Raw genomic sequence first — 24,728 nt, forward strand, 5'->3', positions numbered from 1 at the left:
TTCATCGCCAACACGTAATGCCGGCGGCCGTGAGGCGCAGACGTCCGCTGCTCTCTGTAGTCGAAAAGGGCAGTTGTTTGAGGTGCGACGGATTGGATGAACAGCGGAGCAGGAAGCTGTGGCGTGCACCGTTTCTACAAATGCTAGGAACACTGGGGCCGAAGGTAGCGCAGGTAGCGTGGCCGAGCGATCTAAGGCGCTTGTTTTAGGCACCAGTCTCTTCGGACGCGTGCGTTCGAAACCTGGTCACGGCACGAAAACGTCTCTTGATGCTGTCGCCTTAACTACGACAGCTTCAGACAAGTGGCGCCGCTACCACACGGCGGGCACGGCATTTTCTTGTTGTGGATGGCCTAAAGAGACGCTTCCAATGGGAGAGCAGAGGAAATACATGTTACAGCGATTGCCGAGATATTTCCATTTCGAAGTGATCTTTGTAGTACAAAGGAAACGTATTGTCGTCGGCGCTATAACGGTAACGTGGCCGAGCGGTCTAAGGCGCTGGTTTTAGGCACCAGTCTCTTCGGAGGCGTGGGTTCGAATCCCACCGTTGCCAATTTTGACGTCTCATTTTTGTGCCGTTGCTGTGTGTTGTCGTGGGCTAGGACGCAGCTCCTGAGTCGCGCGTGTTGTGTAGGTAGAGTGGCCGAGCGGTCTAAGGCGCTGGTTTTAGGCACCAGTCACTTCGGAGGCGTGGGTTCCAACCCCACAGCTGCTAAACGTGTAATGTTTCCTGCGTCGAAGACAGCTGCACCCATTGCCCGCAAAGGAAACAGCACAACAAGGCGTGAGCGTCTGCTTCGTGAATTGTCGTAGAACAGTACGTGGAGCAACGACAGGATTTGTAGGCGCCTTTTGCTCTCGTCACTGCTGGCGTTCGTCTCCATGAAATGCGTCCAGAGGATGCCGTTCTATAACGTGAAAGAGTGTATTTCTTACAGTTGTCGTCAGTTAATCGTGGCTGGTTGCTGCGTTCGCAGGAAGAGCACTGGCGTCGTAATCCGGTGTAGTCTAGTGGCTAGGATACCTGGCTCTCACCCAGGAGGCCCGGGTTCGATTCCCGGTACCGGAAACGTGAGTTTTTGTTGCTCCTCTTATGCGACTTGTCCCGACTTTGCTCGACTGACGCTACGCTGACGCGTGCACAAAGCTGCGTTAAGTATGATTCGCGGCTACACCTGACGGCGAGAGAGATGCGGCGTCTATTCACTTGTTATCGAGCCACATACCCATAGTCAAGAGGCTTGGAGGACTGCAAGACACTGCCAGGGAGGTGAATGTAGCTAACCACTCTAGTTAGTGTCCTGACAGCGCAGGCACGTTCATTTACTCGTATACACGTGATGGAGACCGTGTCTGACACTGCTGTGGCGTCCACCTTGGCCTAGGCTTTGCTGTGTATCGCCACTTGCACTCCAGCCAGCTGCCTCCGTGGGCGCGTGCGTGGCCGTGATCGTCTAGTGGTTAGGACATTGCGTTGTGGCCGCAATAACCCAGGTTCGAATCCTGGTCACGGCAATTTTGAAAGTTTTGCCTTGCTACCGTTGCAGTGACGATAGTGCACGAGTACTCGAAATCACAGTGCTTTCTTGATTTTTCACTCGTGTTCCGCAGTCCGCAGTTTGTACTACCACTTCATCGCCAACACGTAATGCCGGCGGCCGTGAGGCGCAGACGTCCGCTGCTCTCTGTAGTCGAAAAGGGCAGTTGTTTGAGGTGCGACGGATTGGATGAACAGCGGAGCAGGAAGCTGTGGCGTGCACCGTTTCTACAAATGCTAGGAACACTGGGGCCGAAGGTAGCGCAGGTAGCGTGGCCGAGCGATCTAAGGCGCTTGTTTTAGGCACCAGTCTCTTCGGACGCGTGCGTTCGAAACCTGGTCACGGCACGAAAACGTCTCTTGATGCTGTCGCCTTAACTACGACAGCTTCAGACAAGTGGCGCCGCTACCACACGGCGGGCACGGCATTTTCTTGTTGTGGATGGCCTAAAGAGACGCTTCCAATGGGAGAGCAGAGGAAATACATGTTACAGCGATTGCCGAGATATTTCCATTTCGAAGTGATCTTTGTAGTACAAAGGAAACGTATTGTCGTCGGCGCTATAACGGTAACGTGGCCGAGCGGTCTAAGGCGCTGGTTTTAGGCACCAGTCTCTTCGGAGGCGTGGGTTCGAATCGCACCGTTGCCAATTTTGACGTCTCATTTTTGTGCCGTTGCTGTGTGTTGTCGTGGGCTAGGACGCAGCTCCTGAGTCGCGCGTGTTGTGTAGGTAGAGTGGCCGAGCGGTCTAAGGCGCTGGTTTTAGGCACCAGTCACTTCGGAGGCGTGGGTTCCAACCCCACAGCTGCTAAACGTGTAATGTTTCCTGCGTCGAAGACAGCTGCACCCATTGCCCGCAAAGGAAACAGCACAACAAGGCGTGAGCGTCTGCTTCGTGAATTGTCGTAGAACAGTACGTGGAGCAACGACAGGATTTGTAGGCGCCTTTTGCTCTCGTCACTGCTGGCGTTCGTCTCCATGAAATGCGTCCAGAGGATGCCGTTCTATAACGTGAAAGAGTGTATTTCTTACAGTTGTCGTCAGTTAATCGTGGCTGGTTGCTGCGTTCGCAGGAAGAGCACTGGCGTCGTAATCCGGTGTAGTCTAGTGGCTAGGATACCTGGCTCTCACCCAGGAGGCCCGGGTTCGATTCCCGGTACCGGAAACGTGAGTTTTTGTTGCTCCTCTTATGCGACTTGTCCCGACTTTGCTCGACTGACGCTACGCTGACGCGTGCACAAAGCTGCGTTAAGTATGATTCGCGGCTACACCTGACGGCGAGAGAGATGCGGCGTCTATTCACTTGTTATCGAGCCACATACCCATAGTCAAGAGGCTTGGAGGACTGCAAGACACTGCCAGGGAGGTGAATGTAGCTAACCACTCTAGTTAGTGTCCTGACAGCGCAGGCACGTTCATTTACTCGTATACACGTGATGGAGACCGTGTCTGACACTGCTGTGGCGTCCACCTTGGCCTAGGCTTTGCTGTGTATCGCCACTTGCACTCCAGCCAGCTGCCTCCGTGGGCGCGTGCGTGGCCGTGATCGTCTAGTGGTTAGGACATTGCGTTGTGGCCGCAATAACCCAGGTTCGAATCCTGGTCACGGCAATTTTGAAAGTTTTGCCTTGCTACCGTTGCAGTGACGATAGTGCACGAGTACTCGAAATCACAGTGCTTTCTTGATTTTTCACTCGTGTTCCGCAGTCCGCAGTTTGTACTACCACTTCATCGCCAACACGTAATGCCGGCGGCCGTGAGGCGCAGACGTCCGCTGCTCTCTGTAGTCGAAAAGGGCAGTTGTTTGAGGTGCGACGGATTGGATGAACAGCGGAGCAGGAAGCTGTGGCGTGCACCGTTTCTACAAATGCTAGGAACACTGGGGCCGAAGGTAGCGCAGGTAGCGTGGCCGAGCGATCTAAGGCGCTTGTTTTAGGCACCAGTCTCTTCGGACGCGTGCGTTCGAAACCTGGTCACGGCACGAAAACGTCTCTTGATGCTGTCGCCTTAACTACGACAGCTTCAGACAAGTGGCGCCGCTACCACACGGCGGGCACGGCATTTTCTTGTTGTGGATGGCCTAAAGAGACGCTTCCAATGGGAGAGCAGAGGAAATACATGTTACAGCGATTGCCGAGATATTTCCATTTCGAAGTGATCTTTGTAGTACAAAGGAAACGTATTGTCGTCGGCGCTATAACGGTAACGTGGCCGAGCGGTCTAAGGCGCTGGTTTTAGGCACCAGTCTCTTCGGAGGCGTGGGTTCGAATCGCACCGTTGCCAATTTTGACGTCTCATTTTTGTGCCGTTGCTGTGTGTTGTCGTGGGCTAGGACGCAGCTCCTGAGTCGCGCGTGTTGTGTAGGTAGAGTGGCCGAGCGGTCTAAGGCGCTGGTTTTAGGCACCAGTCACTTCGGAGGCGTGGGTTCCAACCCCACAGCTGCTAAACGTGTAATGTTTCCTGCGTCGAAGACAGCTGCACCCATTGCCCGCAAAGGAAACAGCACAACAAGGCGTGAGCGTCTGCTTCGTGAATTGTCGTAGAACAGTACGTGGAGCAACGACAGGATTTGTAGGCGCCTTTTGCTCTCGTCACTGCTGGCGTTCGTCTCCATGAAATGCGTCCAGAGGATGCCGTTCTATAACGTGAAAGAGTGTATTTCTTACAGTTGTCGTCAGTTAATCGTGGCTGGTTGCTGCGTTCGCAGGAAGAGCACTGGCGTCGTAATCCGGTGTAGTCTAGTGGCTAGGATACCTGGCTCTCACCCAGGAGGCCCGGGTTCGATTCCCGGTACCGGAAACGTGAGTTTTTGTTGCTCCTCTTATGCGACTTGTCCCGACTTTGCTCGACTGACGCTACGCTGACGCGTGCACAAAGCTGCGTTAAGTATGATTCGCGGCTACACCTGACGGCGAGAGAGATGCGGCGTCTATTCACTTGTTATCGAGCCACATACCCATAGTCAAGAGGCTTGGAGGACTGCAAGACACTGCCAGGGAGGTGAATGTAGCTAACCACTCTAGTTAGTGTCCTGACAGCGCAGGCACGTTCATTTACTCGTATACACGTGATGGAGACCGTGTCTGACACTGCTGTGGCGTCCACCTTGGCCTAGGCTTTGCTGTGTATCGCCACTTGCACTCCAGCCAGCTGCCTCCGTGGGCGCGTGCGTGGCCGTGATCGTCTAGTGGTTAGGACATTGCGTTGTGGCCGCAATAACCCAGGTTCGAATCCTGGTCACGGCAATTTTGAAAGTTTTGCCTTGCTACCGTTGCAGTGACGATAGTGCACGAGTACTCGAAATCACAGTGCTTTCTTGATTTTTCACTCGTGTTCCGCAGTCCGCAGTTTGTACTACCACTTCATCGCCAACACGTAATGCCGGCGGCCGTGAGGCGCAGACGTCCGCTGCTCTCTGTAGTCGAAAAGGGCAGTTGTTTGAGGTGCGACGGATTGGATGAACAGCGGAGCAGGAAGCTGTGGCGTGCACCGTTTCTACAAATGCTAGGAACACTGGGGCCGAAGGTAGCGCAGGTAGCGTGGCCGAGCGATCTAAGGCGCTTGTTTTAGGCACCAGTCTCTTCGGACGCGTGCGTTCGAAACCTGGTCACGGCACGAAAACGTCTCTTGATGCTGTCGCCTTAACTACGACAGCTTCAGACAAGTGGCGCCGCTACCACACGGCGGGCACGGCATTTTCTTGTTGTGGATGGCCTAAAGAGACGCTTCCAATGGGAGAGCAGAGGAAATACATGTTACAGCGATTGCCGAGATATTTCCATTTCGAAGTGATCTTTGTAGTACAAAGGAAACGTATTGTCGTCGGCGCTATAACGGTAACGTGGCCGAGCGGTCTAAGGCGCTGGTTTTAGGCACCAGTCTCTTCGGAGGCGTGGGTTCGAATCGCACCGTTGCCAATTTTGACGTCTCATTTTTGTGCCGTTGCTGTGTGTTGTCGTGGGCTAGGACGCAGCTCCTGAGTCGCGCGTGTTGTGTAGGTAGAGTGGCCGAGCGGTCTAAGGCGCTGGTTTTAGGCACCAGTCACTTCGGAGGCGTGGGTTCCAACCCCACAGCTGCTAAACGTGTAATGTTTCCTGCGTCGAAGACAGCTGCACCCATTGCCCGCAAAGGAAACAGCACAACAAGGCGTGAGCGTCTGCTTCGTGAATTGTCGTAGAACAGTACGTGGAGCAACGACAGGATTTGTAGGCGCCTTTTGCTCTCGTCACTGCTGGCGTTCGTCTCCATGAAATGCGTCCAGAGGATGCCGTTCTATAACGTGAAAGAGTGTATTTCTTACAGTTGTCGTCAGTTAATCGTGGCTGGTTGCTGCGTTCGCAGGAAGAGCACTGGCGTCGTAATCCGGTGTAGTCTAGTGGCTAGGATACCTGGCTCTCACCCAGGAGGCCCGGGTTCGATTCCCGGTACCGGAAACGTGAGTTTTTGTTGCTCCTCTTATGCGACTTGTCCCGACTTTGCTCGACTGACGCTAAGCTGACGCGTGCACAAAGCTGCGTTAAGTATGATTCGCGGCTACACCTGACGGCGAGAGAGATGCGGCGTCTATTCACTTGTTATCGAGCCACATACCCATAGTCAAGAGGCTTGGAGGACTGCAAGACACTGCCAGGGAGGTGAATGTAGCTAACCACTCTAGTTAGTGTCCTGACAGCGCAGGCACGTTCATTTACTCGTATACACGTGATGGAGACCGTGTCTGACACTGCTGTGGCGTCCACCTTGGCCTAGGCTTTGCTGTGTATCGCCACTTGCACTCCAGCCAGCTGCCTCCGTGGGCGCGTGCGTGGCCGTGATCGTCTAGTGGTTAGGACATTGCGTTGTGGCCGCAATAACCCAGGTTCGAATCCTGGTCACGGCAATTTTGAAAGTTTTGCCTTGCTACCGTTGCAGTGACGATAGTGCACGAGTACTCGAAATCACAGTGCTTTCTTGATTTTTCACTCGTGTTCCGCAGTCCGCAGTTTGTACTACCACTTCATCGCCAACACGTAATGCCGGCGGCCGTGAGGCGCAGACGTCCGCTGCTCTCTGTAGTCGAAAAGGGCAGTTGTTTGAGGTGCGACGGATTGGATGAACAGCGGAGCAGGAAGCTGTGGCGTGCACCGTTTCTACAAATGCTAGGAACACTGGGGCCGAAGGTAGCGCAGGTAGCGTGGCCGAGCGATCTAAGGCGCTTGTTTTAGGCACCAGTCTCTTCGGACGCGTGCGTTCGAAACCTGGTCACGGCACGAAAACGTCTCTTGATGCTGTCGCCTTAACTACGACAGCTTCAGACAAGTGGCGCCGCTACCACACGGCGGGCACGGCATTTTCTTGTTGTGGATGGCCTAAAGAGACGCTTCCAATGGGAGAGCAGAGGAAATACATGTTACAGCGATTGCCGAGATATTTCCATTTCGAAGTGATCTTTGTAGTACAAAGGAAACGTATTGTCGTCGGCGCTATAACGGTAACGTGGCCGAGCGGTCTAAGGCGCTGGTTTTAGGCACCAGTCTCTTCGGAGGCGTGGGTTCGAATCGCACCGTTGCCAATTTTGACGTCTCATTTTTGTGCCGTTGCTGTGTGTTGTCGTGGGCTAGGACGCAGCTCCTGAGTCGCGCGTGTTGTGTAGGTAGAGTGGCCGAGCGGTCTAAGGCGCTGGTTTTAGGCACCAGTCACTTCGGAGGCGTGGGTTCCAACCCCACAGCTGCTAAACGTGTAATGTTTCCTGCGTCGAAGACAGCTGCACCCATTGCCCGCAAAGGAAACAGCACAACAAGGCGTGAGCGTCTGCTTCGTGAATTGTCGTAGAACAGTACGTGGAGCAACGACAGGATTTGTAGGCGCCTTTTGCTCTCGTCACTGCTGGCGTTCGTCTCCATGAAATGCGTCCAGAGGATGCCGTTCTATAACGTGAAAGAGTGTATTTCTTACAGTTGTCGTCAGTTAATCGTGGCTGGTTGCTGCGTTCGCAGGAAGAGCACTGGCGTCGTAATCCGGTGTAGTCTAGTGGCTAGGATACCTGGCTCTCACCCAGGAGGCCCGGGTTCGATTCCCGGTACCGGAAACGTGAGTTTTTGTTGCTCCTCTTATGCGACTTGTCCCGACTTTGCTCGACTGACGCTAAGCTGACGCGTGCACAAAGCTGCGTTAAGTATGATTCGCGGCTACACCTGACGGCGAGAGAGATGCGGCGTCTATTCACTTGTTATCGAGCCACATACCCATAGTCAAGAGGCTTGGAGGACTGCAAGACACTGCCAGGGAGGTGAATGTAGCTAACCACTCTAGTTAGTGTCCTGACAGCGCAGGCACGTTCATTTACTCGTATACACGTGATGGAGACCGTGTCTGACACTGCTGTGGCGTCCACCTTGGCCTAGGCTTTGCTGTGTATCGCCACTTGCACTCCAGCCAGCTGCCTCCGTGGGCGCGTGCGTGGCCGTGATCGTCTAGTGGTTAGGACATTGCGTTGTGGCCGCAATAACCCAGGTTCGAATCCTGGTCACGGCAATTTTGAAAGTTTTGCCTTGCTACCGTTGCAGTGACGATAGTGCACGAGTACTCGAAATCACAGTGCTTTCTTGATTTTTCACTCGTGTTCCGCAGTCCGCAGTTTGTACTACCACTTCATCGCCAACACGTAATGCCGGCGGCCGTGAGGCGCAGACGTCCGCTGCTCTCTGTAGTCGAAAAGGGCAGTTGTTTGAGGTGCGACGGATTGGATGAACAGCGGAGCAGGAAGCTGTGGCGTGCACCGTTTCTACAAATGCTAGGAACACTGGGGCCGAAGGTAGCGCAGTTAGCGTGGCCGAGCGATCTAAGGCGCTTGTTTTAGGCACCAGTCTCTTCGGACGCGTGCGTTCGAAACCTGGTCACGGCACGAAAACGTCTCTTGATGCTGTCGCCTTAACTACGACAGCTTCAGACAAGTGGCGCCGCTACCACACGGCGGGCACGGCATTTTCTTGTTGTGGATGGCCTAAAGAGACGCTTCCAATGGGAGAGCAGAGGAAATACATGTTACAGCGATTGCCGAGATATTTCCATTTCGAAGTGATCTTTGTAGTACAAAGGAAACGTATTGTCGTCGGCGCTATAACGGTAACGTGGCCGAGCGGTCTAAGGCGCTGGTTTTAGGCACCAGTCTCTTCGGAGCCGTGGGCCCGAACACATCGCGCGCTCGCTGCGGCGTGTCGGGCGGTGTTTACCTGCGGATCGCGGTCGGCGGCGTGTGCTTCGCGGCGCTGTTTCTTCAGTAGTTTGTTGTTCTCGTGAGTACCATGGATCTCAATCATTCAGAGAATCGTCAGAACAATATTCAGTGCGCGTTTGATAGATCCGTGCGTAGGCCTACGGCTTTCGAGATTCATGAATGGATTAAAAGTGATCTTCAATTGCCGAAAATTGTTGTTCTTGGCGTTCAACTAGACGCGTTCCTTAACTCGGTATTTTTAAAACTGTCGTCTTCCGATATGTGTGATACTCTAGTCACTGTGAATGGTGGTATACGTAAAATCAGGCACCTTGACGGTACAATTAGTGATGTTGTGCTATCGAACGCGGGTTATGGTATACGCACTGTTCGCGTGTTTAACCTGCCATTCGAAGTCCGTAATGACACTATTTCTCGTAGTTTACTTCCGTATGGTACAGTGCTTTCGGTCGTAAAAGAGAAGTGGTCGTCAGCTTATCATTACGACGTTGAGAACGGTGTCCGCATGATTGTCCGACAGCATATACCGTCTTTTGTTGTTGTTGCTGGCCATCGGGCCTTTATTACTTATAGCGGTCAACCGGCAACCTGTTCTTTTTGCAATGGTACCGGACATTTTCGACAGGACTGTCCGAAACGTAGTCGCCCAGTGCAATTACCAAGGACAGACGGTCAGGATGAGGTGACGTGGGCGTCGGTCGCGCTTGGCGCCTCCCCCGCACGTGCGAGTCGTGTGTCTGCACCTGCGATTGCGACCGACGTTGTGGCTATGGACGTTACACCTTCCGTTCCTGTTGCTGATAGCTCCCCGGCGTTGCCTGTGATTTCTTTGCCTGTCCATGTAGCGGCCCCCGTGCCTGATACGCAGGCTGTTGACAAAATTGAGCTACCGATTATGTCTGACCCTGTACCGGCTGATGTAACGCTGTCCGTATTAGAACCCGTATCAGAGGCTGCTCCCACTGTTGTGAATGAGAATGTGTCCGCTGCTGCCGTCGTTGTTGTCGACCGTGAGGAACGTCTTGACGCCCCCGCGGAACCCAAACCGCGTCGGGAAAGGCCGACTGAGAGGGCTGAAAACGTTCCCCGCATTCGCAGCACGAGTATTTCGGGTGTTTCCTCTCGTATGGCGCGAACGCCGTCCCCGGTGGTAACTTGTGTTCCACCGTACAAGTCCACCTCTAAGCAAAAGAAATTGCAACGGGCCTCGCAGCGCGCGGTTGTTGACTCGCGGCAGGCGCCGGCTTCCGATCGCCGTCGGCAGCGTCCTGTTGCTTGCAGTCAGCCCGAGGCGTCCGTGAGTTCCGCGGAATCCAAGCGGGACGAGAAAGTTCGACAGCTAAAGGTTCTCCTTACTAAAAAGGAGCCTGTTGTGGCAAGCGGTATGGCGATGGACGTTGTTCAGGGCGTGTCGCCTGCACACTTGGCAGCCAAACGTAAATCGGACGACTCACATTGCCGTCGCATCCGGCCGCACTCACAGGATTCTGGATCTGTTTCTGCCGTCGGCGCTGGACCTGCCACGGCGGCTCCTTCCGGTGCCGCTGTTAGTATGGACACGGAGGTGGTTCAGCCCCCCGTGTTTTCTGGTGATAAGTGTGACTGGGCGGCGGACGTGGAGGTGGACGACGGCACTGGAGCCGGTACGTAGCGTGACTTTGCTCTTTGCTTGGCAGCGTGATTGCATCCGTCGTTGCCTAAGTTTAACGTTGTTTTTTGTGGCGTATTCTTGTCTATCTTATGTGACACCGGTCTGTTGCGCGTTTTAACCTGTATTTTTGCACGCGAGTGTAATTTTGGCAGCGCCACTGCACCCGTCGTTGTATCTTTTTATTTGTTGTGTATTTTAAATGTGTTTGGTATTTTTCAACGTGTTGGGTGCCCGCCGCTCGTCGGCGGCACGTTTTAGTCGTTCTTGCCGCTCACTTGGATCGTTACGGATACACGGGTGCTTTTCCAGATGTGCGCATTTATTTTTCACACAGTTGTGTAGTTTTGTTGTCAATGGGGCCTGACACGTGGTTTTTTTTGTGTTTACCCCGTTAATCTCAAAACCATGTGCTGTCTTACCGGTGCGTGTGCCGCTTTTGTGGTGCGTATACTTTTTGTTGTTTTTTTTCGCGCGTCTGATGTGTAACATCCGTTTCAGACATATTTTACTGTGCTTGCCACTTCCTTGCATTGTTTTAGCGGCACATGTGCATGCAATTTTTTTTTTTTTGCGGACCCATGTTTTTAGCCTTTGAAAGTGTCCTGTGTTTATTGTCCGCTGGCGGAATTTTTAGTCGTTTGTGTTGAAACAGTGTGTGTTCCTTGTGACGCCAATGCTTCCACCGTTGTGCACGCTTCTTTGAATTTTATTCTTATTGTTATTTATTGACTTTGCTGTGTATGGTGTGTGCCCCCCGTTGGAGGCAATGTCTCATCGCTCATGCCGACGAGCTGCATGATATAATATTGGCGGCGCACATGTCCTTTTACTCTGTCCGTATATGAAATGCGTCCAGAGGATGCCGTTCTATAACGTGAAAGAGTGTATTTCTTACAGTTGTCGTCAGTTAATCGTGGCTGGTTGCTGCGTTCGCAGGAAGAGCACTGGCGTCGTTATCCAGTGTAGTCTAGTGGCTCAGTTCCGCTTCAGACGCCGTGCAGTGTGGACGTTCCTAGTCTTCCGCTCCGCCGTAGCGTTACGTATAGTGGGATATCGTTTGTTTACGTGTAGTGTTGTACCTTCTGTATTTTTTTCTCCGTCGTTGTTTCGTTCCTTGTGTTACTTTCTGTGCGTATTTCAGTGTTTTTGTTTAGCGGTTTAGACCGCGTAGTTTTTGAAAATGTCGTCTCAGGTTATTCCTCGTCAGGCTTCAGTTAGTTTTGCTTTCGACAAGTCCACCCGCCATGTGCAACCTAGTTCCCTTGAGATTCATGATTGGTTAGTAGATACCTTTGGCATTAATTCGGATCAGGTGCACACTGCATATTTTGATACAGAACTCTATGTTTTCTTTGTTAAATTTATGGACCCCCTTCAGGTTGATAAAATTATTTCCAAATTTGGTCATCAGGTTCTCTTTCGGCATCGGGATGATTCTGTCAGTACCGTACTGCTTTCAAATGCTTCCATTACGTACACCAGTGTTCGTGTTTACAACCTTCCGCCGGAGGTGGATAATGTGTATCTTAAGGAAGGTTTACTCAAGTATGATGATGTTAAGAGTATTCGCCTTGAACGCTGGTCCAGCCAACATCGTCTGCAGTGTTACAGTGGTATTCGTTCCGTCGAAATGCACGTGAAGCAGAATATTCCCTCGCACCTGCAGATCGGTGGATATCGTGTCCATGTAACATATAGTGGTCAGGTTGGCACCTGTTTCTTGTGTAATGAGAGTGGCCACGTGCGTACCGACTGTCCGCGGAGGGTTTTTGTGTTAAAAAATTCTCTCGAACAGCGTCGCAAGTTAACGGTCGCTGACCTCGTTGCCGGTGGTTCTGCTCTTGGTGTCGAACAGTCCAGTGGTAGTAGCGCCCCGCCGCAGGTTTTGCACGCCCCTGACACAGAATTTCCTCCTTTGCGTGCCAAATCTGATGATGTTCCGTCTGTTCCTCAGGTGGGTGTGCCGCTTTTGAATAATAAACGGCGTCGCGCACAAGATGGGAATAGTACGGATGAGGATCTCCCCGAGATGCCCCAATCCGAGAGACCGACATCCTCCGAGCCACAGAGTAGTGTAGATGCTCCCTGTCCCCCTGAAGTGGCTGCTCCGGTAGCGGCTGCTGACGCCCCTCCGGCTTCCGACGCGGCTTCTCTCGAGTCGGCTCGTCGGTCGGGCCTATTGGCGCCGCCTTCCGAACCGACTTCGTTGTCACAACAAGTTGAGCCGCAACAACTTCCTGCTTCGCTGCCCCATACCTCTGCCAGCGGAGCTGCTCCGCTTCCTTCCAACTTAGCAGCTTCGGAGCTTCCTGCTCACGTTTCGCCTCCGTGTAGTCCATGTTTGCCGGAAGCTAGTATTGGTGTAGACCAGTCCGTTTCGTCGGATGTTTCCCCCGCGACCCCGGATCCTGACTGTGGACCGGCGCGGGTGGTGTCGGATACAGAACTTGACCCTCCTACGTCACCGGCGGCTGCCGCTTCCTTGCCCGTCAGCCGACGCAAGTTGCGCGTTCAGCCGAACGTCAATGCTGTTCGTAAAAAACCGAAACGTAAGGGATCCGCGGAAGGGGGTAGCAGTCCCCTTCCCTCGGATGCCTCCGTCTCCCCTGCTATGGACTGTGATGTTGATGCGTCGGTGTAGGTGATTTCTTCCCTCGCTTTTCTCTCCATGGTTCAAGCATACACCTTTCTTACCTTAAATGTTAACCGTATTGAGTCCGAAGTTCGCATTGCCTCTTTGCGGCAGTTTCTTTACGACTCCTGTGCGGACGTAGTATTTTTGCAGGAAGTATTGTTTTCTGATCTCTCTCTACCTGGATTTCAAACTGTTTTTAATGTCTCACCGGAGAATTCAACAGGAACTGCTCTTTTCTTTCGAGAAGGTATTCCTATTACTGACATTGAATTCCTTGACTCTGGCCGTGGGATTGGTTGTCGTCTTTTTGATCTCCACCTAGTTGTTTTGTATGCCCCCTCTGGTTCGGGTCGCACTGTGGCTCGATCGCGCTTTTATAAGGAAGAGCTTATTTATCTTTTGCGCAAGAGTCCTCGGAGTCTCCTGCTCGGAGGCGATTTTAATTGTGTTTTACGCCCTGAAGACCAGTCCCCCAATTTTAATTATTGCCGAGATTTACATGACTTGGTTCGTACGATGCACCTGCGTGATGTTTGGGAACACAAATATCCAACCCTGGTGAAATTTACCATATTTTACCGCGTCCTCATGCAGTAGACTCGACAGATTCTACTTCTCTGATTTTTTATGTGATAACATTCTTTCTGTCGATGTTATTCCTACTAGTTTTTCTGACCATTGTGCTTTTACTGCAACTGTAAATCTTAGTCACCAACCAGCAAAACTTTATCGTTCCCAGTGGATGTTAAATGTTTCCCACCTTGCCGACAGTGCCATTGATGAAGTTGTAAGTGCCGTGTGGGAGCGATGTCTTCGCTCTGTCCCGCGTTACCCCTCCTTGCTCGTTTGGTGGACTGCGTTTGCCAAGCCCAAGATTCGTCAGTCTTTGATTTTTTACTGTGCCGCAAGGGCGCGTGATTTTAAGAACACGTATGAATTTTACTACTCTGTCCTGCGTGAACTGTATGACGCGGCGGGTCCTTCTCCTCTGCGGATCCATGATGTTCGCCGTATTAAAGCAAAGCTCTTGACCCTCAAACGACGACAGTTGGATGGTCTGCGAGTAAAGTCGAAACCTCACTCTCTTGTTGAAGGTGAACTGACTTCTTTGTACCACCTGCTGCGGCATCAGACTCGACGTCGTCGCACCTTCATCTCTCCTCTTTACGCTAGTCTCTATTCTGCCGATGATTCTGGTGCGTCACTTTCTGATGATGTCCTTGAGGATCTTCCTGCGACGATCACGCCTGACGCGAACGGCGACTTTCTCCGGGAGTTCCAGGTAGATGATGTTTTCGATTTTATTGCTCGCTCTCCGCCCGGTAAATCGCCGGGTCCAGACGGCCTGCCTAAAGAATTTTATCTCCGTTTTTGGCCTCTTTTGGGTGGCACTTTAACGCAGATTTTAAATGAGATTGTCAGGGGGATGGATGTGCCAGCCGATTTTAAAGTAGGGAAAATTGTTTTAATTCCGAAGTCCACTGGTCGTTTATCTGCTGCCAATCTTCGTCCGCTCACATTGCTGAACTTTGATTACAAGACAGCTGCTAGAGCGCTCAATAGTCTATTGTCTTCTCTGCTTCGGGGTGTGATTGGTGCACATCAATGTTGTTTTCCTGGTAGATCTATTCTGACCCCAGTAGCCGAATATCGGGATGTTGTCTCGGTTGCGGCAGTTACAAACGTTCATTGTGCCTTTGCTTTCCTCGATTTTTACAAGGCTTTTCAACACGTCAGTCATGTGTTTTTAAATCGTGTTTTAGATACAATAGGTTTTAACGCTTCATCACGTGGTGTTTTTGGCAATTTGTATAGGGGAATAACTGCTCGGGTGTCAGTCAATGGGCAGCTGACGCCGCCCATTGCTATCCGCCGAGGGGTACCTCAGGATAGTCCGCTCTCTATGTCTCTATTCATATTGTCCCTGGAACCGCTGCTTCGGACTCTTGCTTTCAAGCTTCAGGGTATGACCCTCTCTGGTGGGAAGCTCACTGTTAAGGCGTACGCGGACGATGTCGTTGTTCTCCTCCGTCAACGTGATGATATCACATTGTTGAAAGGGGCAGTTGATGCATACTGTCGTGTCTCCAGTGCGCGTCTCCATTGATGCAAATGCAAGTTCCTTGATATTCGAGGGTTTCGCGATGCTGATGTCCCTTGGGCCACTTTTGTCGATCGCCATACGTCATTGGGGATTAGCATTGATCGGTGTCCCATAAAAATGGCGGCTCTTAATTGGAAATTTGTCACCGAGAAGATACAGGGGGCTCTGATGGTCCATGAGCAGCGCTCTGCTACCATTTTGCAAAAAGTCAGAATTTTAGACACGTACGTGTTATGTAAAGCCTATTATGTTGCTCAGCTGTTCCCACTTCCCATTATGGTGGCGAAAAGATTGCGCCAATTGTCTAGCAGGTTTATATGGAAGGGTCATCTATTCAAGTTGCGTTACGAGGTTATGACGAAACCGCGTATCTCCGGAGGCTTGGGCCTCACTGACATTACTCGCAAGGCATCTGCCTTGTACGTCCGCCGTACGACTCTCATTGTTACGCAAGAAGTGACTTCAATTACATCCAGACTTTTTACTGTTCTGCTTCCGAAGAGCCTTGCTCCACCTGTCGACGTCGGTCGCCTCAATTTTAAGTTGAAACACGTCCGGGAATTTTATATTGCGGTTAGTTACCTCGGTGACGTCTTCTTGCGACGACCGGTGCCAACGACCAAGAGCTTGATTGCCCGTTGTGAGGGGGCTGGCTGGTCCCAATCCAATCGAACTGGCGTCTATATCAGTGTCCTGGAGGAACATCTGGAAGAATGTTAGTCTGCCGATCCACTCAATGGCTGTGGCGTCCACGTGGTGTAGGGTAGTTTATGGTTTGGTCCCCACCAACGTACGACTGCACCGTATTGGTCTTTCTGACACGGACAACTGCACTCGGTGTGGTCTCCTGGACACACTTGAGCATCGATTCACCTGCAGTGGGCACCTTGCTAATTGGCTTTGGCTCAGGAAACAACTGGCTTTTGTCACTAGGACTGCCGAAACCGCTTATACCATTGACATCATCGTACGGCCCGATTCTTCCTTTTATCCGCGAACGAAGCTCAATACCGTTATGTGGTTGCTTGGACACTTCATCCTCTTCATGACAACTATTGACAAAATGTACGAACACCTAACGTTTCGGCAGTACATCCTTACTGCTTACTGGAACCGATTGCGCTTGCCAGGACTCCGTAAAGATTTTGCAAATATGCTTAGCCTGACATTTGAAAGGGAGGGTGTTGGCTAAGGTCGCCTGTGTGAGCCGATTTCTTTTATACTGTAGCTGGTTTTGCCGCCTTTATGTAAAATTATTCTCTACACCTGGACTGAAGTTTACGTGGACCTTTAGGGCGAACAAGAAAAACAAAAGTAAGACCAAGAACCGAGACAGTAGGGGAAAGTACGACGCCGTTGTACAGGTGCCATTCGGAAACAGGACGGTGGAATCATCGTGGCCAGGCCTCGGGTTTCGACCCCTGCCCGCTTTGTTTCCGCAGCCTGAATCTGACTGTCACCCCTAACTTTGAAACAATGGCACACGAAAACGAAATTAAAAAAAAAAGTGGCAGAGCGCTGGTGTAGTAAACCAGGGGTCGTGAGTTCGATCCCCACAGGAGGCAGACGAATTTTGGATATCAGTTGCGCGTCGTGGCGTTATAGCAAACAGTATCACATAAAAAAAAAAGTGGTAGAGCACTGGTGTAGTAAACCAGGGGTCGTAAGTTCCATCCTCAGAGGAGAAAGACGAATTTTGGTAATCAGTTGCGCGTCGTGGCCGTATATCAAACAGTATCTGTGATGACGAACAATTAGCGACAGGCTTTTTATTAAGAATTACTCTCAGATGTGATTAAGGCGAATGGCGCCGATATAGCATTTCCCAAAGCGGTACAGCATAAGGTGGGACGAGGCAGTCTGAATTACATTTTATAGATGTATTTCTCACATATCTCAGAGCCTCTCGCGGTCGTCGTCGTCGTCGTCGTCGTCGTCGCCGCCGCCGCCGCCGCCGCCGCCGCCGCCGCCGCCGCCGCTTCTGCAGAAGTAGCAAATGGCCATCGTAGCAAATGCGGCGAGGGACGCCCTGCCTTTGATTCCGAATGCACAAAGTGTGTGGTCTTGTTTCCCAGTCTATAATTGGTCGGTTTCGTAAGAGGTTGAATGTAACGAATGGTTGGGAAAGAGCAAGGGGCAGCGGCTGTGTAGAACGAAAACACAATTCCTCAGGGGTGTGAGCGTTTCGAGATGAGTCGTATACAAGTTATAGTCGGTCGTCAGTGACCGTGTGGCCTAATGGATCAGGCGTCGGACTTCGGATCTGCAGATTACAGGTTCGAAGCCTGTCGCGCTCGTGTATTTCCAGTTCTGAAAAAGAAACATACCGTTTTAATGTAGCAATTGAGCAGTACGAAACCGTCTGAATGTTGCTGTTGACCATTTTTTGCTTGGAGTTGCTCTTGAGCTTGAAACACACACAACAAGACCGGTGTTAACTAGCGAAATGGTCGACAGAGTACCGTAACCGCGAGTTTTGACTGGCACTTGCACATCTAAAACAACGTCGGAAAGTAACTCGTTCGGCTTTTGAGTCACATCAAGTATGTGTGTTAATTTTGACGCCACTAGCTCTGCATGTTGTCATGCAATTCCTTTACCTCTCAGAAATGATTATGAAATAAAAGTGAAGTACGTGACGAGTGTGACGTTAGGAAAACATTAGGCAGCACGGAGAGATTCTGTATGGGACCACCCAACCCAAACGAGTACTGTGTGACGTGCTACCCGGGAGGTATTGACCGAGGCAGCCGGCTAGCTCAGTCGGTAGAGCGTGAGACTCTTAATCCCAGGGTCGTGGGTTCGAGCCCTACGCTGGGCGCAAAGGAATTTTGTTTCGCTGCAGATGTAAATTACCGTTTTTCTGATTAACGTGATGTAATGGAAATAGCAACTTTAAACATTGCCTACGTCTCTGTCGGTCGCAAGGAAACTGTATTTGAAGGTGAAGGTGATTTTGTAGACATGTATGAAAGGCATATTCTGAAATGCGAGTGTTGTTGTTGTTTGGAGAGCACATCGGTTACGTGTCAGATGTGTATGGGTCGCCATAGCTGCAAATATTAGCCGGTAATATGAAGTGTTGTCAGCTGAAGTCTGATGATGCAGACGACCGTAAGGCCGTAGTACGCAAGAGTACCGCTAGGCCGCGCCTCTTTAGCTCAGTGGTAGTGCACTGTTGTAGTAAACCAGGGGTCGTAAGTTCCATCCTCAGAGGAGGAAGACGAATTTTGGTATTCAGTTGCGCGTCGTGGCCGTATAGCAAACAGTATCTGTGATGACGAACAATTAGCGACAGGCTTTTTATTAAGAATTACTCTCAGATGTGATTAAGGCGAATGGCGCCGATATAGCATTTCCCAAAGCGGTATAGCATAAGGTGGGACGAGGCAGTCTGAAAATAAAAAAAAAAGTGGCTAGGATACCTGGCTCTCACCCAGGAGGCCCGGGTTCGATTCCTGGTACCAGAAACATGAGTTTTTGTTGCTCCTCTTATGCGACTTGTCTTGACTCTGCTCGACTGACGCTACGCTGACGCGTGCACAAAGCTGCGTTAAGTATGATTCGCGGCTACACCTGACGGCGAGAGAGATGGGGCGTCTATTCACTTGTTATCGAGCCACATACCCATAGTCAAGAGGCTTGGAGGACTGCAAGACACTGCCAGGCAGGTGAATGTAGCTAACCACTCTAGTTAGTGTCCTGACAGCGCAGGCACGTTCATTTACTCGTATACACGTGATGGAGACCGTGTCTGACACTGCTGTGGCGTACACCTTGGCCTAGGCTTTGCTGTGTATCGCCACTTGCACTCCAGCCAGCTGCCTCCATGGGCGCCTGCGTGGCCGTGATCGTCTAGTGGTTAGGACATTGCGTTGTGGCCGCAATAACCCAGGTTCGAATCCTGGTCACGGCAATTTTGAAAGTTTTGCCTTGCTACCGTTGCAGTGACGATAGTGCACGAGTACTCGAAATCACAGTGCTTTCTTGATTTTTCACTCGTGTTCCGCAGTCCGCAGTTTGTACTACCACTTCATCGCCAACACGTAATGCCGGCGGCCGTGAGGCGCAGACGTCCGCTGCTCTCTGTAGTCGAAAAGGGCAGTTGTTTGAGGTGCGACGGACTGGATGAACAGCGGAGCAGGAAGCTGTGGCGTGCACCGTTTCTACAAATGCTAGGAACACTGGGGCCGAAGGTAGCGCAGGTAGCGTGGCCGAGCGATCTAAGGAGCTTGTTTTAGGCACCAGTCTCTTCGGACGCGTGCGTTCGAAACCTGGTCATGGCACGAAAACGTCTCTTGATGCTGTCGCCTTAACTACGACAGCTTCAGACAAGTGGAGCCGCTACCATATGGCGGGCACGGCATTTTCTTGTTGTGGATGGCCTAAAGAGACGCTTCTAATGGGAGAGCAGAGGAAATACATGGCACAGCGATTGCCGAGATATTTTCATTTCGAAGTGATCTTTGTAGTACAAAGGAAACGTATTGTCGTCGGCGCTATAACGGTAACGTGGCCGAGCGGTCTAAGGCGCTGGTTTTAGGTACCAGTCTCTTCGGAGCCGTGGGCCCGAACACATCGCGCGCTCGCTGCGGCGTGTCGGGCGGTGTTTACGTGCGGATCGCGGTCGGCGACGGTGCCTGTTTCTTCGCTGCTGTAGTTAGCTGAACTGTAAGTTAAGATGGATTCTGAAGACCGAGAAAATGACATCCAATGCGAATTTGATAGAACCGTAATCCGACCGTCTGCTTTTTAAATTCATTCGTGGATGAAGAAAGATTTGAAAATTCCTGAAATCGATGTGTTAGGCTTGCAATTAGACCCGTTTCTGAACTGTTTGTTCATAAAACTGAAATGTCCGGAACTGTGTGATGCCCTCGTCGGTGAAAACGGTGGTGTGCGAAAATTCAATCACTCTGATGGGTCTATTAGTAATGTTACTTTGTCCAATGCGGGTTTTGGTGTCAGAAAAATTAGAGTATTCAATCTTCCGTTTGAAACTAGAAATGAGACAATAGCTCGTAGCCTTATGGTACAGTTTTGTCGGTTACGAAAGAGAAGCGGTCATCCGCCTATATCTACCAAGTTGAGAACGGTATCCGTAGTGTGAAGATGATTGTGAGGAAGCACGTTCCTTCGTTTTTGGTTATGGCCGGCCACCGGACTTTTATTTCGTATAGTGGTCAGCCGCATACTTGCTCCTATTGTAATGCCACAGACTATTTTAGGCAAAATTGTCCTCGGCGCAGGCGCCCTGTCCAGCTGCCGCCCCGTGGGCAAGATGACGACGCGTCATACGCGGCCGTGTTGTTAGGTGTTCCCCGTTCACCGGCACGTTCCGTGGAAACGGCAACACCTTTAATTGATACGGTCGCGATGGATATCGATGCCACTGTAACCGGTATTGATTCTGTTCAAGACATGTCCGTACCTTCTCAGTCAGTTTCCGTAGCTACAGTATTGGTTCCGCCTCCGGCAGTGCCTGCAGTTGCGGAGCGGACCGGATCAGAACCCGTTCAGCTCCCAAATAAAAGCTCTTAAAAAAGGTAAAGCTCCTGGCCCAGACGGCATCACTGCGGAAGTGATACAGTACCTCGAACCCCCCCCAAGCTGGTGGCACCTCTCACTCAGCTGTACAACGAATGCCTACGGCTACAGACATTCCCCTCAATATGGAAGAAGGCGAATGTAGTGATTATCAAAAAAGGCCCAGACAAAGACCCCAAAGAAACCAAGTCATACAGACCAATATGTCTACTGGACTTGTTGGGCAAGCTCTTTGAGAGGTTGCTAGCTGACAGGCTGGCTGCACACCACGTCCTGTGTGGGATGAGTGACAGACAATTCGGCTTTCGGACAGTGCGGTCGGCGTCTGACGCAATCGCCATGGCTGCGGGTGTCTGTGACTCTGCCCTGCACAAGTATATAATCGGCATCATGGTGGACATGAGTAGCGCCTTTGATAACCTGTGGTGGCCTTCGCTCTTTTCCTGCTTGCGGGAAAAGGAATGCCCAGGGCCGCTATATGGCTGTCTCAGGAGCTATTGTAAAGAAAGGGAGGTATGGCTATCGGCCCCTAGCGGCAAAGTTAGCAAGAAAATCACTAAGGGGTGTCCTCAGGGATCCGTCCTAGGGCCACTCTTTTGGGATATAAACATGGAACCACTCTTAGAAGAACTAAAGAGCAGTGAAGACGTGCAAGAGGTCATAGCCTACGCAGACGACCTCCTCCTGCTGGTCGGCGGCCGCAGCCGCGAAGATCTAGTACCAAAAGTAGAGAGAGCAATCACAATACTAACCACATGGTGCCACAAAACAAAAATGACTGTCGCGCCAAATAAGTAAAGGTGCGTGCGCGTGTGTGTGTGTGTGTGTGTGTGTGTGTGTGTGTGTGTGTGTGTGTGTGTGTGTGTGTGTGTGTGTGTGTGTGTGTGTGTGTGTGTGTGTTTGAGGTTTACGGGCGCTAAACAGCGTGATCATCAGCGCCCAAACGCATAGAAACAGCAACACATACGGTGAAGGGACGAAGACGGACACCTAACAAGGAGAATGGCTAAAAGACACAGGCCTGACGCAGTTCCAAATGCTCACATACAGAGGCAAAACAAGAGGAGAAGAAACACACTAAAAAAGGAAAGGAAACACAAGGAAAAGAGAACAGATGCCGAAGGGAAACAAGGAGGTAATCTTGTCTGGCGGACCTCTTACCTAAAACCTGGGTGAGCCAGTCACCCAGCAGCACATTAAAACCCTCTCCCTAAAATCCGAGCAACAGATTGGACAGGACACAAAACCGTGAGACCTTAACCATAGTCACTGCGTCGTCTTGCAAAATAGAGGGCAAATCCGATGGCAAAGAAACCACCACCCTCTGGTCAGAGAATAAAAGACAGTCAAGTAAAAAGTGGCGGACAGTAATCTGGACGCCACAAGCACTGCAGATTGGGGGGTCCTCCCACTGGAGTAAAAAACCATGCGTTAAGGGACTGTGCCCAATGCGGAGGCGAGTGAGGAGAACCTCATCCCGCCTCTATGACTGGTAGGACGTACGCCATGGTCGCGTAGTGGCCTTTACCAGACGCAGCTTATTGTCAGAAACTGCCAGCCACTCCTCTTCCCATTGATGCATAACACGAAAACGCAAAAGGGAGGTTACAGCATGGAGGGGGACGGCACATTCAACAACGTGAGGGAGGGAACATGTATCTTTGGCAGCCACATCCGCCAGTTCGTTTCCCCTAATACCCACGTGCCCCGGCACCCAGCAGAAAGAAACCTCCTCCTCCCCCTGCCGTTGCAGGTGGAGTAGGGCACCATGGATGTTCTGGACGACTGTATCGGCTGGGTACAAGTGTTGCAAGGTCTGAAGGGCACTCAGGGAGTCAGAACAGACGAGGAACTTAAGACTGGGAACACATCTCATCTGCTCCAATGCCCGCAACATTACAAGCAATTCGGCATCGAGGATGGTAAACGCCGCAGGAAGCCGTAACTTGACGACTCGATCAGGGATAACAACAGCACAACCAACAGTGTCCCCCTGTTTAGAGTCATCTGTGAATACGGGTACATGGTCCGGATTCTGGTTTAAAATATCGTAAAATAAGGAGGTAAAAACAAACGCCGGAGTGCAGTTCCTCCGGTTCTCCGACAAGTCTAGAAGGATGCTGGGCTTCTGGAGCAACCAGGGAGGCAGGCGAGTAAAACCTTGTCTTTGGGGGGCCACATGCTCCACACTAAGGGACTCAAGCAAATGCTTGGCACGAATCCCAAATGGTCTCGTTGCCCTGGGACGACTGGGAAAGAGACGTTCCATAGGCGGTCGGGCAACGGTAGGGTACGCACAGTAGGTAGGACAGGCAAGGAAATGACACACCCGTCGCACCATGAGGAGTTTCCGCCGGATGGCAAGAGTTGGTTCCCCTGCCTCAGCACACAGGCTGGGGATGGGACTGGTACGGAAGGCACCAGTGGCCAGCCTGATACCCTCATGGTGTACTGCGTCAAGGATCTTCAGATACGAAGGCCTTGCTGATCCATGCACAGGGCAAGCATAGTCAAGACGCGATCGGACGAAAGCCCTATAAAACTGCAGCTTACGCGACCGACCTGCTCCCCAGGCCCAATGGCTCAGACACTTCAAAATATTCAGTGCCTTCAGGGCCCGCACCTTGAGGTCTTTAAGGTGAGGCAACCACGACAACTTGGAATCAAAAGTGACGCCCAGGAACCTCACAGTGTCTCTAAAAGGAAGAACGGTGTCCCTCAGACGCAATTCAGGGGAGGTAAAAAGACGCCGAGAATGATTAAAATGAACACACACAGATTTGTCTGCAGAAAAGGTAAAACCCGTCTTTGTAGTCCATGCCTCTAAGCGCTTTATCGTAAGCTGCAACCGCCGACTAGCAGTGACAAGACTGGAGGAAGAACAGAAAACAGCAAAATCGTCCACAAATAAGGAGCATTGGGCAGGACTCCGGATAGTGGACGTGATACTGTTAATAGCGATGGCAAAGAGGGTGACACTTAAAACGCTGCCCTGAGGAACACCATTCTCCTGCACCTACAAATCCGATAGCACATTACCAACCCGATAACGAAAGAGGCGGTGAGAAAGAAAGGACCGAATGAAGATGGGGAGACGGCCACGAAAGCTCCACTCATGGAGTTGATTGAGGATAAGGCGGGGCCAAGTAGTGTCATACGCCTTATTAATGTCAAAGAAGACCCCTAGACAATGCTGGTTACGTAGAAAGGCCTGCTGGACGGTGGCCTCAAGCAGGGTCAAGTTGTCTATAGTGGAACGACATCTCCGAAAGCCACACTGAGAGGGGCTAAGGAGCTGCCTGGTCTCGATCAGCCACACCAGGCGGCGGTTGACCATGCGTTCCAACGTCTTCCCAACACAGCTCGTCAAAGCAATACTCCGGTAACTACTGGGATGCGTTCGGTCCTTCCCTGGTTTGAGGAGGGGAATCAAAATCGCCTCCCTCCACGAGTCAGGGTACGTGCCGGATAATCATATCATATTGAAACAGTTCAGGAGCACTTCCTTGGATGGCAGTAACAGGTGCCGCAGCATGTTGTACCGGATTTGATCATGACCAGGCGCAGTATCATGAGCCACAGACAGCGCAGAATCCAGTTCCCACATTGTGAAGGGGCAGTTATAGGGTTCAGAATTTAGAGACCGGAAGTCCAAGTGACCCCTTTCGATGGCAGTGCGGTAGCGGCAGAAATCTGGATCACAGTTAATAGTGGCAGTAGAGTCCGCAAAATGCATGGCCAGTGTCTGGGCAATGTCTCTCGGCACCGTGTGGAGACAGCCAGCTCCCTGTCACGACATTGCTACATCAGGGATGAGTTTCCCGGAAATCCTCCTGATGGCTTCCCACACTTTCGTAGAACTAGTGGAGCGAGAGATGGAGTTCAAGAACGATTGCCATGACCGTCGTTTTCTCTCTTTAATCACTCGCCGCGCTCTGGCCCTTGCCACCCGAAAGGCCGCAAGATTGTCAGCTGAGGGAAGGCACTTCAAGCGGCGCAGAGCTGCACGGCGGGCTCGGATGGCTGAGCGGCAC

General features: G+C 51.5%; 17 non-coding genes across 17 annotated transcripts; all 17 read left to right on the top strand.

The window, feature by feature from the left end:
* The first annotated feature begins 474 nt into the window (after window positions 1-474).
* Trnal-uag (transfer RNA leucine (anticodon UAG)) lies at window positions 475-556 on the top strand. Its single transcript has one exon. It is a non-coding gene; the product is annotated as a tRNA-Leu (tRNA).
* Window positions 557-1,000: 444 nt separating this feature from the next.
* Trnae-cuc (transfer RNA glutamic acid (anticodon CUC)) lies at window positions 1,001-1,072 on the top strand. The gene has a single exon. It is a non-coding gene; the product is annotated as a tRNA-Glu (tRNA).
* Window positions 1,073-1,446: 374 nt separating this feature from the next.
* Trnah-gug (transfer RNA histidin (anticodon GUG)) lies at window positions 1,447-1,518 on the top strand. The gene has a single exon. It is a non-coding gene; the product is annotated as a tRNA-His (tRNA).
* A 590-nt stretch (window positions 1,519-2,108) lies between these two features.
* On the top strand, window positions 2,109-2,190 carry Trnal-uag (transfer RNA leucine (anticodon UAG)). Its single transcript has one exon. It is a non-coding gene; the product is annotated as a tRNA-Leu (tRNA).
* Window positions 2,191-2,634: 444 nt separating this feature from the next.
* Window positions 2,635-2,706, top strand: Trnae-cuc (transfer RNA glutamic acid (anticodon CUC)). Its single transcript has one exon. It is a non-coding gene; the product is annotated as a tRNA-Glu (tRNA).
* A 374-nt stretch (window positions 2,707-3,080) lies between these two features.
* Window positions 3,081-3,152, top strand: Trnah-gug (transfer RNA histidin (anticodon GUG)). Its single transcript has one exon. It is a non-coding gene; the product is annotated as a tRNA-His (tRNA).
* Window positions 3,153-3,742: 590 nt separating this feature from the next.
* Window positions 3,743-3,824, top strand: Trnal-uag (transfer RNA leucine (anticodon UAG)). Its single transcript has one exon. It is a non-coding gene; the product is annotated as a tRNA-Leu (tRNA).
* A 444-nt stretch (window positions 3,825-4,268) lies between these two features.
* Trnae-cuc (transfer RNA glutamic acid (anticodon CUC)) lies at window positions 4,269-4,340 on the top strand. The gene has a single exon. It is a non-coding gene; the product is annotated as a tRNA-Glu (tRNA).
* Window positions 4,341-4,714: 374 nt separating this feature from the next.
* Trnah-gug (transfer RNA histidin (anticodon GUG)) lies at window positions 4,715-4,786 on the top strand. The gene has a single exon. It is a non-coding gene; the product is annotated as a tRNA-His (tRNA).
* A 590-nt stretch (window positions 4,787-5,376) lies between these two features.
* Trnal-uag (transfer RNA leucine (anticodon UAG)) lies at window positions 5,377-5,458 on the top strand. The gene has a single exon. It is a non-coding gene; the product is annotated as a tRNA-Leu (tRNA).
* Window positions 5,459-5,902: 444 nt separating this feature from the next.
* Window positions 5,903-5,974, top strand: Trnae-cuc (transfer RNA glutamic acid (anticodon CUC)). Its single transcript has one exon. It is a non-coding gene; the product is annotated as a tRNA-Glu (tRNA).
* Window positions 5,975-6,348: 374 nt separating this feature from the next.
* On the top strand, window positions 6,349-6,420 carry Trnah-gug (transfer RNA histidin (anticodon GUG)). The gene has a single exon. It is a non-coding gene; the product is annotated as a tRNA-His (tRNA).
* A 590-nt stretch (window positions 6,421-7,010) lies between these two features.
* Window positions 7,011-7,092, top strand: Trnal-uag (transfer RNA leucine (anticodon UAG)). The gene has a single exon. It is a non-coding gene; the product is annotated as a tRNA-Leu (tRNA).
* Window positions 7,093-7,536: 444 nt separating this feature from the next.
* Window positions 7,537-7,608, top strand: Trnae-cuc (transfer RNA glutamic acid (anticodon CUC)). The gene has a single exon. It is a non-coding gene; the product is annotated as a tRNA-Glu (tRNA).
* A 374-nt stretch (window positions 7,609-7,982) lies between these two features.
* Window positions 7,983-8,054, top strand: Trnah-gug (transfer RNA histidin (anticodon GUG)). The gene has a single exon. It is a non-coding gene; the product is annotated as a tRNA-His (tRNA).
* A 9,842-nt stretch (window positions 8,055-17,896) lies between these two features.
* Trnak-cuu (transfer RNA lysine (anticodon CUU)) lies at window positions 17,897-17,970 on the top strand. The gene has a single exon. It is a non-coding gene; the product is annotated as a tRNA-Lys (tRNA).
* Window positions 17,971-18,991: 1,021 nt separating this feature from the next.
* Window positions 18,992-19,063, top strand: Trnah-gug (transfer RNA histidin (anticodon GUG)). Its single transcript has one exon. It is a non-coding gene; the product is annotated as a tRNA-His (tRNA).
* The last annotated feature ends 5,665 nt before the right edge of the window (window positions 19,064-24,728 follow it).

Source organism: Schistocerca gregaria, chromosome 3, assembly GCF_023897955.1.
Source record: "Schistocerca gregaria isolate iqSchGreg1 chromosome 3, iqSchGreg1.2, whole genome shotgun sequence".
Lineage (NCBI taxonomy): Eukaryota > Metazoa > Arthropoda > Insecta > Orthoptera > Acrididae > Schistocerca > Schistocerca gregaria.